This window comes from Haliaeetus albicilla, chromosome Z (assembly GCF_947461875.1).
Source record: "Haliaeetus albicilla chromosome Z, bHalAlb1.1, whole genome shotgun sequence".
Lineage (NCBI taxonomy): Eukaryota > Metazoa > Chordata > Aves > Accipitriformes > Accipitridae > Haliaeetus > Haliaeetus albicilla.
The window spans coordinates 58,102,202-58,114,807 of NC_091516.1; the positions used below are offsets into that span (position 1 = coordinate 58,102,202).

The following is a 12,606-nucleotide window of genomic DNA, read 5'->3' on the forward strand; positions in this document are numbered from 1 at the left end:
CAAGTGGGAAGGTGGAAAAAAAAGATCCATCCATGGAGGTCAGGGAAACTGAGCCAAAGCCGTCTAGGAGGGGAGGACTAAGAAGGAAAGGATGCTGGGGAGGGCAGAGCAGCGAGAGACCACCAGTGGTGTGCTGGGCAGCCCAGTGGCCAAGAGGTGCAAAGGGAGGCTAAGAATGTCGAAGCTGTGTGTGACAACCACAGCACTGAGATGAAAACCAGTAGATGCATTCAGAGGGCACAGAACAGCCTTAGTGTGTGTGTGGTTACTCTAATGCATGCCTGTTGTTTTGTTACATCCTTGTTAGCATTTGGTGAAATGGTGTGGGAGTGGTTTCATTAGTGCTGAGGACCTGAAGTCCACACTGTACGTGTCTCAGCAGCTTCACTTCAGACGAGCTTTAGTTCCATCCCATACCCTGAGTCCTCACTATCTGCTGAAGTACCTCTTCCCATTCAGTTTAATGGGATGCAATCCATTTTATGCAGTCCATTAGGTGAGCCAAACTACAGTGAGGACAGGCGGATGGTCAGGTGAATGATTGTAGGAAAGCATTCCTGATGTGAACAGAAACACTGCTGCAGATGTACCCTCTGAGCAGGCAGCTGATCACAAGTAATGGGTACAAGTGTGCAAATGAAACTAAAAGGGAAGAAGGATAACAGAAAGGAGAAAATGAGAAAAGAAAAAGGGGGGAAGGAAAGGGTTAATTATCCAGGAAGCTCCAAAAGAAGAGGAGAAAGGAATACCAACAGGCCTTTATGTGCAAAGGTAGCATGGTATGGGGTAGAAATTAGTCTGTTTCGAGATCTGTGCCTCTGATTAGAAAAATGGTCTGGTTTTATCATAAATACATTTGAATTTTCAGCATTAAAAAAAAATCTGAATGGTGGAAACCAAGTAGATATTAGAATGATCGTATTTATGTGCTTCTAGTTTTTTTTCCCACATCTGGTTTGGATTACTATACTTTTCTTTCTAGTGGTAGAAGATTGTTGAAATGCATTTAACCGATTCCTTCCTCCCTTCTTCTCCCTCCCAGCCAATCACTGAATGCAGGCAACATTTTTATTTCTAGCAGAAAATTAATGCAGCATGCATCAAAAAAATCAGGCAGGAACATGCCTCAGCAAATATTTTTGTATGTGCTTTATTATGAGAATAACTTTTAAAACTATTGTAATATATCTAAATGCTTGTGAAGACATACAGCTTGATCAGAGGCTATTGAAGTGGACTGAAAAACATCTATTGATATCAGCCATGGGATGAAGTTGGGGGAAAACTTTTTAAGTTTTAAGTATGTTTAAGTTTTTCACAATTTGTTTGAAATGGTCTACAGAAAGGAACTGATTACTATGTTCATTGCTGTAGGTTCCTGTGTTTCCAGTGCAGCCTGATTTAATTCCACTTCCACTTAGTTTTACAGGGTTCCTCTCCAAGGGCTTTCTGTGCTGCAGTATCTCCAGTTTTTAGAAGTTTGGCTTCTCATTAGAAAAATCCTGCAGTACAGAGAAGCAAGGCATCTTGGAACCATCTCACACTTGGTTGTGGGCAGAAATTGTGGAATGCTGACTATTCTGCATGTCAAATCTTGCCAATGGCTGGAGAAAAATAAAGCCATTATTAAAAACAGCATTGTTATTTTTTTCCAGCAAAAGCAAGACCCATTTGGTTATTACACTGTTTGAGACCATGTCTATAAGTTTAAGCAGTGCAGACTTTGCTGACTTAAGGACAGACTTCAGAACCAGGATATTTTTAGTGTTTCATGTTTGAAATCTTTTTGGCTCGGGTCACGGGGGAGGCTGTAGATAGGGGTAAGGAGAACCAATGGCAAGATCTATGTGTTTCCATGATTCCCGAGACAGGAGAGAGCTAAATGCCTTCCACCACAGGCTGGAAGGACGTTGCTTACATCATGGCAGCATCTCAGGGTTTCAGCTTGGTGTTTTGCGCATATCTGAAGAAACAGCTCTGGTGACTGTACAGTGATCTGGACAGTGTGGGGTTTAGACAGCTTTTTGATGCTCTGGGTTTTTAGCCTTGCTTTTTTCTTGTTAAAAGATTGCTCTGATGAGTACAAATGACTCTACAGGCAGGCAGCTGCAGAGATAAAAGGTGAAGAGGTTTATACCTCATTAATCAGTGTTAAGTGATTGTGGTGAGCCACTTGAAGCCAGCTAAAGATGGTCCAGAACAGGAATTATTCAAAGTCTGCTATGTTTTAATACTAGTTTACTTTAATAAGTCATTTCTCTGAAGGAGACATTTCTTTTGCTGTTAAGTTTTCTTAACTGCTCCTAGTCAAGTTCTGGGTTAAAGGGTAGCAGGAAAAGTTTTTGGAAGTAGAAAATTTTATTTAACAAAACAGCTGTTTTTTGTCCCAAGTGCAGACATTTCCCAAAGTCAGTTTAAGCCAAGTCATGGTTTATCAGTAAGAAAGCTAGGCTTTGCTCTAGAAGGTATATCTATAGCACACTATTTCATAGCCTTGATGATGCAGACATGTCGTTAATGATCAGCTAATAACAGGATTACTCATTTGGACACCCAAAACCAGCAATGAAACTCTGTGATGTTCCCATAATGCTGATTTTTATTCAGTTAGTGGGGGCAAAAAAGACCAGCCTAAGTACTTCCTTGTCCTTCTCCCTTTTCAGTTAAGTCCCTCTGTTAACCACAGAGCCTTGCTGGCTGCGTAGCAAAAGTGCTCACACAGTCACTCTTGAATCTCTGATGTGAGGTGACATGTATATTTCTGATGTCCAGCTTTTATGCTCCCTTTTCTGGCCATAGTGGTTTTCAGGAGGAAGGAAAGGGGAAACGGAAGCAGAAGTGGAAGTAGAAGGTAAAGGAGAATGTAAACAAGGCTCTTACTAATTACCTTCCTGGAAATCTGCCATATAACTAGTTTTCATTAAGGCACTTAGAAACAGTGAGATGAGACCTGCAAATCATTATAACAGTTTTTGCAAACCAATTACTAGCCAAAAAAAAAACCCCAAACAAAAAAAAACCCAGCATGTGAACAAAAAGAAAACAAGTACAACAGAATTCTGATTTTTTTTGAGTGATTCAGTTGCCTGTATATGCAACCAAACAAAACTAGAAAAACAATTATTTTTAAAAGCTGTTCCAGTTGAGGTTACTTTGTTTGCCCTTCATTGTCTATAGAGCAAGTACTGAACTGTGAAAGTTGTAATGGAAGTAACTTCTCTTAAGCTTTTTACTCTTTCATTTCAAAGCTTGCAAGGACATTTTTGACACTTTTGTGTTATCTCCTTTTTACAATGAGTGTTATGGCCTGTAGAATTGGCAGTCTCACTTGCTGAGGAGACAAACTTACAAACCAAAATTTCTCTGTTCTTTAATGTCAGGCATTCTGAATCCTTGCATGTTTCTGCATGCAGTTTACTGTTTGTTCCCTTGGACCCCATTCAGATACATCACAGAATTAGTTGGACTGGAGCAGTCCTGATGGAACCACCTCCCACTTCAAGTAATTAATCAAAGTTATTTAGTAAAAATAAAATCAGAAACATCCCAGAATGACATACACATGGAAAAATATACCAAGAAAACTTTGTGTGTGATGAAATACAAGAGTGAATTCCAATATTTTCAGATTAGGATTCAGCTTTTCCTTTGGTTCCTTCTTCTCTGTAGGAGGTGGAGTTGAGACTTCACAGTCTGGATCCTGGTTTGTAAATGGACGTCACTTTCAGGGTGTTTCAGATACCTGTTTTGTCTCTTTATTTTGGAGGTACCTGTAAAGAATATTTTGTCATGAGCTAGCTCACCTGAAGATCTTCATTAGACAATTAAGACCTCACTGAATTCATGGTTTGGTTGGATTTAAAAGACACATCTCTTTGGAGCAGATTCAGAGAGGCTCAGGGAACCATGCATGAAGCTGAAGATCATGATGGAACTTGGTGTGCAAAAACAGTGGTCCCATACTGACTTCCTAGAAACTAAAACTGTGAGATTGTAATCCATGATGACAGGAACAGGAACATCCTTCATCAGTGTAGTAAAAAATGGCAATACAAATACATGTGATTAAAACTGCATATGAAATTCATACATAAGGAGACTTTGGGGCTGACACCGATGTTTTTTCTCTTCAGTTTCAAATCTTTTTTTACAGTATAAAGTTTTTGACTCAGAGGCCACTGGGGGTTTCCAGTACCAGAAAGGACGTCTTTTTTGTGTCATGTGCCTATGGATGGAAGGAATTAAAACATTACCACATTCTCTACCTTACTGTGTGTGTACTGCACTGTCAGCAAGGACAGAGTAGTACGGATGGAGCTTTCTCAGTTAAGGTGCAAAAAGGCACTGGGCACTGCAATATGAGTTTTGTTCTTCACTTTCCTTTTATATTCAGTGTGATTTGAAGTTCTTCCCATTAGACTGACGTAAAAGGTTGTTTGGCCATCTGGATATGGATAACCCATGATTAGTTTATGTAGTCTGGGAATGCATTTACATAAACATTGGTAATTTAGTCACCCTGAAACCAAATTAAAGTGTCTGGACAGGGCTTCACACTCAGGTCTGTAGAATCCCGCTGGCGTTACACCAAGAAGATTTCTGCATGTGGGCAGGCCCCACTTATACACTTTTTATTTAATTTATTCAAACCCATCTGCTTTTCCTTAGAGAATTATATTTCCTAGGCAAATTGTACCACTGCTGACAATCCACAGGGATGTCTAGACTAGCTCTGTATTTTGAAATGCATTCCCCACTCCCTTCCATTAGTACTTTTCACCAGCTGGAATGCATAGTCTTATCTTGTGATGGATTAGCCCACATTTCCATATCTCAGGGAGATGTAGAGGGGCACTGCTACCTGCTCTTTAATGAATAAGTACATCATATTTTACCTATGGTCATGAAATTGGTGTTCTGAGAGATGGGATTATTATTATTAAAGCTAGTAACTTAATTAAAAAAAGGAAGTCATGTGCTTTAAGATGAGATATTAGACTATGAATACTACCTCTATTATCAAGTGAGTCCTTAATGTTGTTTGAAGGAGACAGTCACCTTGGTAAGCCTCGTGGTTTAACAAGGTGTTTTGGAGCTGTATTTACCCAATTCCTTTAATTTATAAAGGAGGATCTTGTATACATTTAAAGGCAGTACTGGGCCCTTGCCTTTCCTTCACCTGCTGTGGTAGGAATAACTTTGCAAAACTTGTAGGACCCAGGTGATAACGCTGTATGTGCAATGAAGAGTTATTGTTTTCTTCTGGATGTTCTTATAGATCCACTCAGTGAAACAGAGCGCAGACAGAAAAATATTACTCTCTCCTGCTAGCCAGTGTATGGAAGGTTAGCCAACACATCCCTGCAGAAAGCTGAAATGCACTGAGGCTGCAGCCTTTAGGCTGGAAGAGAGAACCAGGTGACAGGTGAAGAATGATCTTTAATACTTTTTGCTCCCACTGCAGTATGCATGGGTCTGAGCCCTTCTTGGGGGCATCAGCCTGCTCATCTTGGTGCCCACTGTTCAAAGAAGTGCATCTCTTTCACTGAGCTGGCACTTTGTCCATGCTTTGGCCTGTAAGGCAACCTTCCTTGTATGGAAGACAGTAGTGTTATCTATAGATAAGGGAGTGAATTAAGGGTAGAGTAACTCTTTTTTTTTAAAGGGAAACACATGGCAGTGTGTTCCATAGCCTGTCTTGTGATAGTTTAAATTTGAATTCAGACTATCTAGTGTTCTGGATTTGTTGAGTCCTCAGAGAATAACTTCCAAGAGTATATTTTATTTAAGTATGTTTTACAAGACGTAAACACCAGCAATGTCTTTCCAAGGATTCAATAGTCTTCCTAGTTTATAATGATATTCAAAATAACAGAATTTCATTATCTAGATATTCTACCAGCTGATGCTACTGCACTCAGCACCTAAACTAATTATATGCTGCAAAGAGCTTCTTCTAACCTTCCCTCTCCCAGTTGTCAGACTGGAAAATAAGATTTAATAACACATCTGGGAGTTCAATGTGGGGAGAAACAGACCTGAATAACCAACTGCCCTTGCCACCCACTTCTCTTTTATATCAAGGCTTCTCAAAGTTGAATGCCTCTTCTTCCGATAAAATAACCCAGATCCAAAACAATTAGAGCCTTGAAAGCTTTGAATTTTCCCTGGAGACTTCCAGGCAGCCAGTGCAGCTGTCTGAGCAGCACTGTAATGCTCTCCTGTCATAAAGTCCCACTTAATAAGTGGGCTGCCAGGTTCCAAATTAGCTTTGGCATCCCAATGGTGTCATTAAATAGAAGGAGAGATTAGGGCTAGACAGGGAATAGGCCAGCCTGAATCTGAAACAACATTAATCCACAGCTTTTCCAGTTGCATATACATCCTTCTGAAAAGTGCTGAGGTGCTATATCAACACTCAACAGGTAAGATTAAGTGCCAAGAAAAATATTTATCAATGTATGCATGGGGCTTTTTTAAAGTGTATGTTCATACCTACACTGTTCTGATGTGTCATTTATAACATGAGGTATCCAAGAAATACCACGAACTTTTCATACCCCATATATGTTGTCAAGTGCTTAGTGACAAAGCATGGCAGACATTCACAGTGGGTCTCCCTTCAAAATGTGGTTGAATTAGAGTAGTGAAGTTCTGCACAATTTCCTTTTTTTTTTTCTTTCTTTCCTAAGGTTTTTTTCCCCCTAATGGCAGGCCAAGCTAATACAGCATAGACTTACTGGGTTTTGCATGAAACGTAATTCAGAGTGTGTTCAAAAAGGAGTGTAACTTCTCTGTTAAATACTGGGATCACTGGGAACTTGGGCAAAGAAGGCAGTTTGCAGGACTTTGCATATGGTCCTTAGATTATCTGCTCTAAGAACAGGTGGAGGAGTGATCGTGGTAGCTTTAAGCAGGAACTTAGAAGTTCCATGGGGAACCTCTAAGAATGGAGGGAAATAGATCAGGAGAAAACTTGGAGATGGATCTTGTAGCTGCCATGCTTAAGGGAGTATTTTAAGTAGCTCTTGTACACCAGGAAGGAGTCAGGGTGGATTCTGAGTACAAGGGATGCTCCTCTTGCCTCTTTCCATAGCATTGTAGCTATATCTTTCATCTCTGTGTGCCCTATGGTAAATAGAACATTTCTCTTTCTCATTTCCTAATGTAGAAAATGCTGGTGGGTAGGCTGGGCCTAGGTGGGAATATAAGCTTGTCTGATGGTTGATGTTACCTGGAGATCTCCTTGCTTCCTCTCCTGAAAAGGTTGTTGTGCATTGCATCCTCTCACAAAACACTGCCAGCAAGGGCTGAAAGAGAGGGCTCCACTTTGCAGGGCTTGTGTCATTAGTTCAGCTGATGTCCTCAGGTTAAACAGCACCCAGCCTGTCCTGTCAGGTGCTCTAAAGGCTGTAATGGTTTTCACCTGCTGGAGAGATCACAGTTCTATCCTTCAGCTACATGCGATCATTGGGGAAAGCTGGTTTTGGCCGTGCCTTTTCTGTAATGTGACTTGAGTGGTTGAAAACAAAATCCTCCATCAAATAGCCCTTAATGGAGCCAGAAACTGAACCAATGTGTGCTTTGTGGACCTGACAGAGTGCCTTCATATTACATTAGTGTTATAACAATCCCAGAAGGAGATATAATTTTGCCACTAGTTCCAGGAAAGCATTCTTTCTGCTCTTTATAGGGAAGAGGAAGCAAGTATTTTAAAAAAATAAAAGGAGGGGACTTCAGTTTTGTTAAAATGCAGTAAGATTATAGCACTTTCTGATCCACACATTTTTGACAAATAAATCCTAAAGAGATGCTGCAATTATAAAAGAGGAATTAAATTCAGAGAGCAGCTTGAATACAGCCATTGTCCTGAGAGAAGCCTTGAGCAGCATCTGAGTGAGACGAAACAGTAATTGTATTTTGCTGTTTACTTTTTGCTGGGTAGGAATGGCAAACAATACTCTAATCTCAAAGGGACAAAGGGCACTGAGTTCCACTCTTGGTTACCTTCCTATAAATGTATAAGCTCTTCATTGGTAGGAGTGGAAGATTTTCTTGGTTTATGCTGCTAAGATTGAGCAAAACTTGCTTCTATGTACTTCAAGATAAAATCTGGAAGGCATTACCTAATGCTAGCAGAGGGGTTATATTTTGCATTGGAGAGTTCTAGAAAAGTTTTCTTAATGCAGAAGCAAGTCTAATAATTTGGTCACATGCTGCCTTTTCCCTCTAGGTACTGTGTTTCCTCCTTAATTTTAGCATCATTTACACTGCTTAGCAAACACTAAAGAGATTGGGTTACCATAGGAATACACAACTCCCTGCCTCTCCCCATCAGCTGTCAGCCACAGAAACCTGTGACAGTATCCCACAGGTGAGCAGAAACAGGCAGGCAGCAGAGGCAAACAGATGATCCATGCAGGTCTCTTGACCCCAGCAGTGTTTTTCTTTTACTCCTGAAAGCACTAGTAAATTTAGTCCACTAGCATTCAGCTGCTCTCCAAATGAAACAGGACTCCTTCTGCAAGACAATGCCATGGGTTTTGACAGCTGTTAACTGCATCTGAGCACCCTACCCACAGGGTATCGCCAGTGTCAGACCTCAGTTAAATATGCTTATTTTCTTTCCCCCCCTCACCAAATTTTCAGCCTGGACACCATGCTCTTGAGGCAGTTATGACAGAACTGGAGTAGAAGCATGCAGCCAACGGCACATATGCACCAAAACATGCTCAGGCCTCTGGCACCACAATGAGGCCACCAAATGTTCTTGCTGATGCCATTCAGCTGCTGGAAATAAATTGTTCTATGGGCAGCTATAATTATCAGGACAATCATCAGAGGGAATAGCTGTCTTTCTGAATCACTGAACCAGAAAATAGGCTTTTGACAGGATCATCATAATCTCTGGCCAACATCAACAAAAAAGGATTCCAGCCCTAATGAAGCTGTCATGGGACCATCCAATGGGTTTATTCAGAGTTTCTGTACCTTCCCTTCTCGTGCCCAGCCTCTCAGCAGGTCTGGGAGCAGTGAGCTCTGGTTGAAAGTAGTAGCCATTATGCAAGAGCTGGTTGTGGATGCTCTGTGAGCCATCCTAAGAATGGCAAAGCTAGTCCTACAGTGCTTTTTATATCACTATATCCACTGCTGCTGCTTGCCACCATACTACATATGCTGGACCATCTCCAAATTGCAGAAAGCCACCTTAAGTTAAAAAAAAAAAAAAATTGAAAATAAGTCAATATACTAAAAAGCTGATTCTATGTCTGCTCATGATAACAAGGACACTGTTTGAAATCCCCCCTGCCATACCATATTATTTTACAAGGTACATCAGTGGGAGGTTTCCAGGGTGTGATGCTTTGGACTAAGTGAAAAATCAGGCTTGATGGCACAGTTCCTAATATAACAGAGAGAAGATTTACTGCTGTAATATTTTTGCTAATGCCAATAAATTCAATGTATGTTCAACATATTTAAAAAAACCAACAGTAACATGTGAGTCTAGAGACTTTGGAGTAGAGTATTTAGACTTTCTATTAAGAATATTTACAGCATCTAGAAGCATATTAGATGTATTGCCCTATCAAAAAAAAAAAAAAAAAAGAAATTCTATATCTTGTTTTTTATGGGAAAGCATCGTGGTTTAACCCCAGCCAGCAACTAAGCACCACGCAGCTGCTCACTCACTTCCCCCGCAGCCCCAGTGGGATGGGGGAGAAAATCAGGAAAAGAAGTGAAACTTGTAGGTTGAGATAAGAATGGTTTAACAGAACAGAAAAGAAGAAACTAATAATGATAATGATAACACTAATAAAATGACAACAGTAATAATAAAAGTATTGGAATATACAAATGATACACAGTGCAATTGCTCACCACCTGCCGATTGATGCCCAGCTAGTCCCTGAGCAGCGATCCCCCACCCCCACTCCCCCCAGTTTATATACTGGACATGACATCACATGGTATGGAAAACCCCTTTGGCCAGTTTGGGTCAGCTGCCCTGGCTGTGTCCTGTCCCAACTTCTTGTGCCCCTCCAGCCTTCTTGCTGGCTGGGCATGAGAAGCTGGAAAATCCTTGACTTTAGACTAAACACTACTGAGCAACAACTGAAAACATCAGTGTGTTATCAACATTCTTCTCATACTTAACTCAAAACACAGCACTGTACCACCTACTAGGAAGACAATTAACTCTATCCCAGGTGAAACCAGGACAGAAAGAGTCCCTTTACATTTGTAATCCCAGGTGCACATGTGTGTAGTGGGGAGTAAATTGCTTATCTGTCCCACATAAGAGGGGGGTGGAGACCACACTTTTGGGTCTGAGCTGTTCTGGACATGTAAAGCAGGTGTCTAGAGAGTAGAAGTAAAGCTAGGAATGAATGCATGGAAGAGATGCATTTGTTTGCAGCAACAGGTGCAAGCCGTATTAGTGGTGGTACCCGCTCCTGAGAGAGCAGTTCTGGCCTCTCTGCACTTCAGCCTCTCTCTCAGCAACACCAGCATCAGCTTGCCTTCAGCGCAGGTGCAGGCATCTCAGCAGTGCAGCCACAGCTGTTTGCAGTCCAACCTACTGCCTGCTGTGGCCTTGCCTAGGTTGGTGAATACTCTTTGTATGCTGCCAGAACTAGTGAGAAGCATCTATGCTAGATCCGTGCCATACATAGAAGTTTCAAGGGGATAGTATGGTGTGAAACAGGATTATGGTGTTCAGTTTGTTTTTATGGCAGCAGGCCCTCACTGTGCAGTAATTTGGGAGTAAGTCAGAATTTAATGCTTGGTACTGTGTGGAGTACAGTCATGCTGTGAACAATGAAGAGCTGTTAAAATCATGAGCTAGTAAGGATGGATACTGACATGAATTACTCTACAGTCTATCAATTGAAAGGAGTGCAGGGAGATATAATCCTATAAGAAAGTATATTTAATTTTGCATGAATTATGGCTTTAACCTATTCAGAATTTCATTGATTGATTATGTGTTGATTTTTTTGTTTGTCTGTTTTCAAGTTTTTGCTATATCATTTTTCTATAGATGGCACAGGGGAGACAAGTGTTACGGAGGCTCACACAATCAAATCCAGCAGTTGTTAAAACTCAGATTTATTCTTCAGTAAAAAAGTTAGTTAGAACTCTGATAACATTTGTGAACCACAGGTTCAATGATGTAAGGGGAACTGGTGCTACACAGCCACCTTATGAATTCTTAAGATTTAAAATGATGACCCAAAATACGCGTATCACTCACCTAAAAGCTGAGGGCTCTCTCCCTTGAGGAGTTACCACAGGTGGCGTCCCGACCCAAGGGGAGAGTCCCTACTGCAGACCTGCTGCTCCAAGGAGGACTGACTCAAAATGTCCTCCAGCAGGGCCCCGTTTATAACCTTGTCAAATCTGACCTGTGGTCATTTTAATCCCCGTTGGCCAAAAGGTCACTTCAGTGTACCTGGCATATCTCAATTGGTCAGTTCAATTTTCAACCTGCAGCCTGCAGGGTTTGGGTTTTTTTTCCTCTCCTCCCTGCCTGGAGAAGTTTTGTTTCCTGGGGCAGTGGGGGTGTACCTGCCACACCAAGTCATGATGGTGATTAAAAAAAGAGGAAGACTCTTTTAAAGGTGACTATAGAGGAAGATCTCCTCTACAAATATGAAGGGTACATAGTGTTCTTTTCCTTCTTTCAAGATATGCTGCTGCATAAACGAATCCAAGTCAGTGAACCCAAATGGTAAAAACGGTAGGCGTATTCTATTACAGTGCTTTGCTGTATTCTGTCCTCTTTCCTTCCTCACATCACAAGGCACCCCTTTTACCCCTGGGGGAAAAAAAAAAAATTAAAAAAAAAACAGGTTTTTTTTATTTAACTTGTAGCAGAACTTTCAAACACAAGCAGGTTGGTTACATGTCACTAGCTATATTCTCAGAGGGTGTAGCATGGCATAGTCCTGTGGTTTCAGTAAAGCTCTGTAATTTATAGTCAGTAGTAAGGCCAGTCCTAATATACACAGAATTGGGTGCTGGTAAACACAAAGACATACTTACATCAAAACCGGATTGAGTTGTTTAAGTTACATTTCCAAGGTTTTTTTAGTCAGATTACTTTGAAGCTTTACATGCCTACAGCCCCTGACAGGAGAGGCTGCTATAACTTATTTCAGTGCAAAATCAGCTGGTCTGAACTGCACTTGATGGTGGCTAAGCTCAATGAAGATGTTTTATTTTTTAGTAAAGCGGGCTCAGTTTTGGAGGTGTTAATCATCACTAAATGGGAGGCAATAAGCTGCTGCAGACAATAACTTCTTAAATACCCCAGTTGATTTTGCCAAGCAGTATTTAGCAACAGCCAGCTTTGGCTTGATTTAAGCTGATTCAGGGCCTTGACATAAAACTAAATCAGTAAGTTTGATGCAGAATGGAGTAAAAATTATCTCCAAGTTTAAATTGGGTTTAACAATGCCACAGCAATTTCTTGTAGACTCAAATCAAAACCATAAGCTAGCCACTTGAAAAAGGAAAGAGGATGAGGCAGACTCTAATTTTATCCTGCTTTCCCAAGAAAACAGAGTTTATGATAGTATCTTGGTTACATGCATGTTTCTA

The 12,606-nt window shown here is 40.9% G+C and overlaps 1 long non-coding RNA gene across 1 annotated transcript; it reads right to left on the reverse strand.

Annotated features, from left to right (window-relative positions):
- Positions 1-2,581: 2,581 nt before the first annotated feature.
- On the reverse strand, positions 2,582-11,344 carry LOC138683995 (uncharacterized). Its single transcript, XR_011323483.1, has 3 exons — positions 11,258-11,344; positions 7,235-7,429; positions 2,582-3,770 (listed from the first exon to the last, which is right to left on the reverse strand). It is a non-coding gene; the product is annotated as an uncharacterized lncRNA (long non-coding RNA).
- Between the last annotated feature and the right edge of the window lie 1,262 nt (positions 11,345-12,606).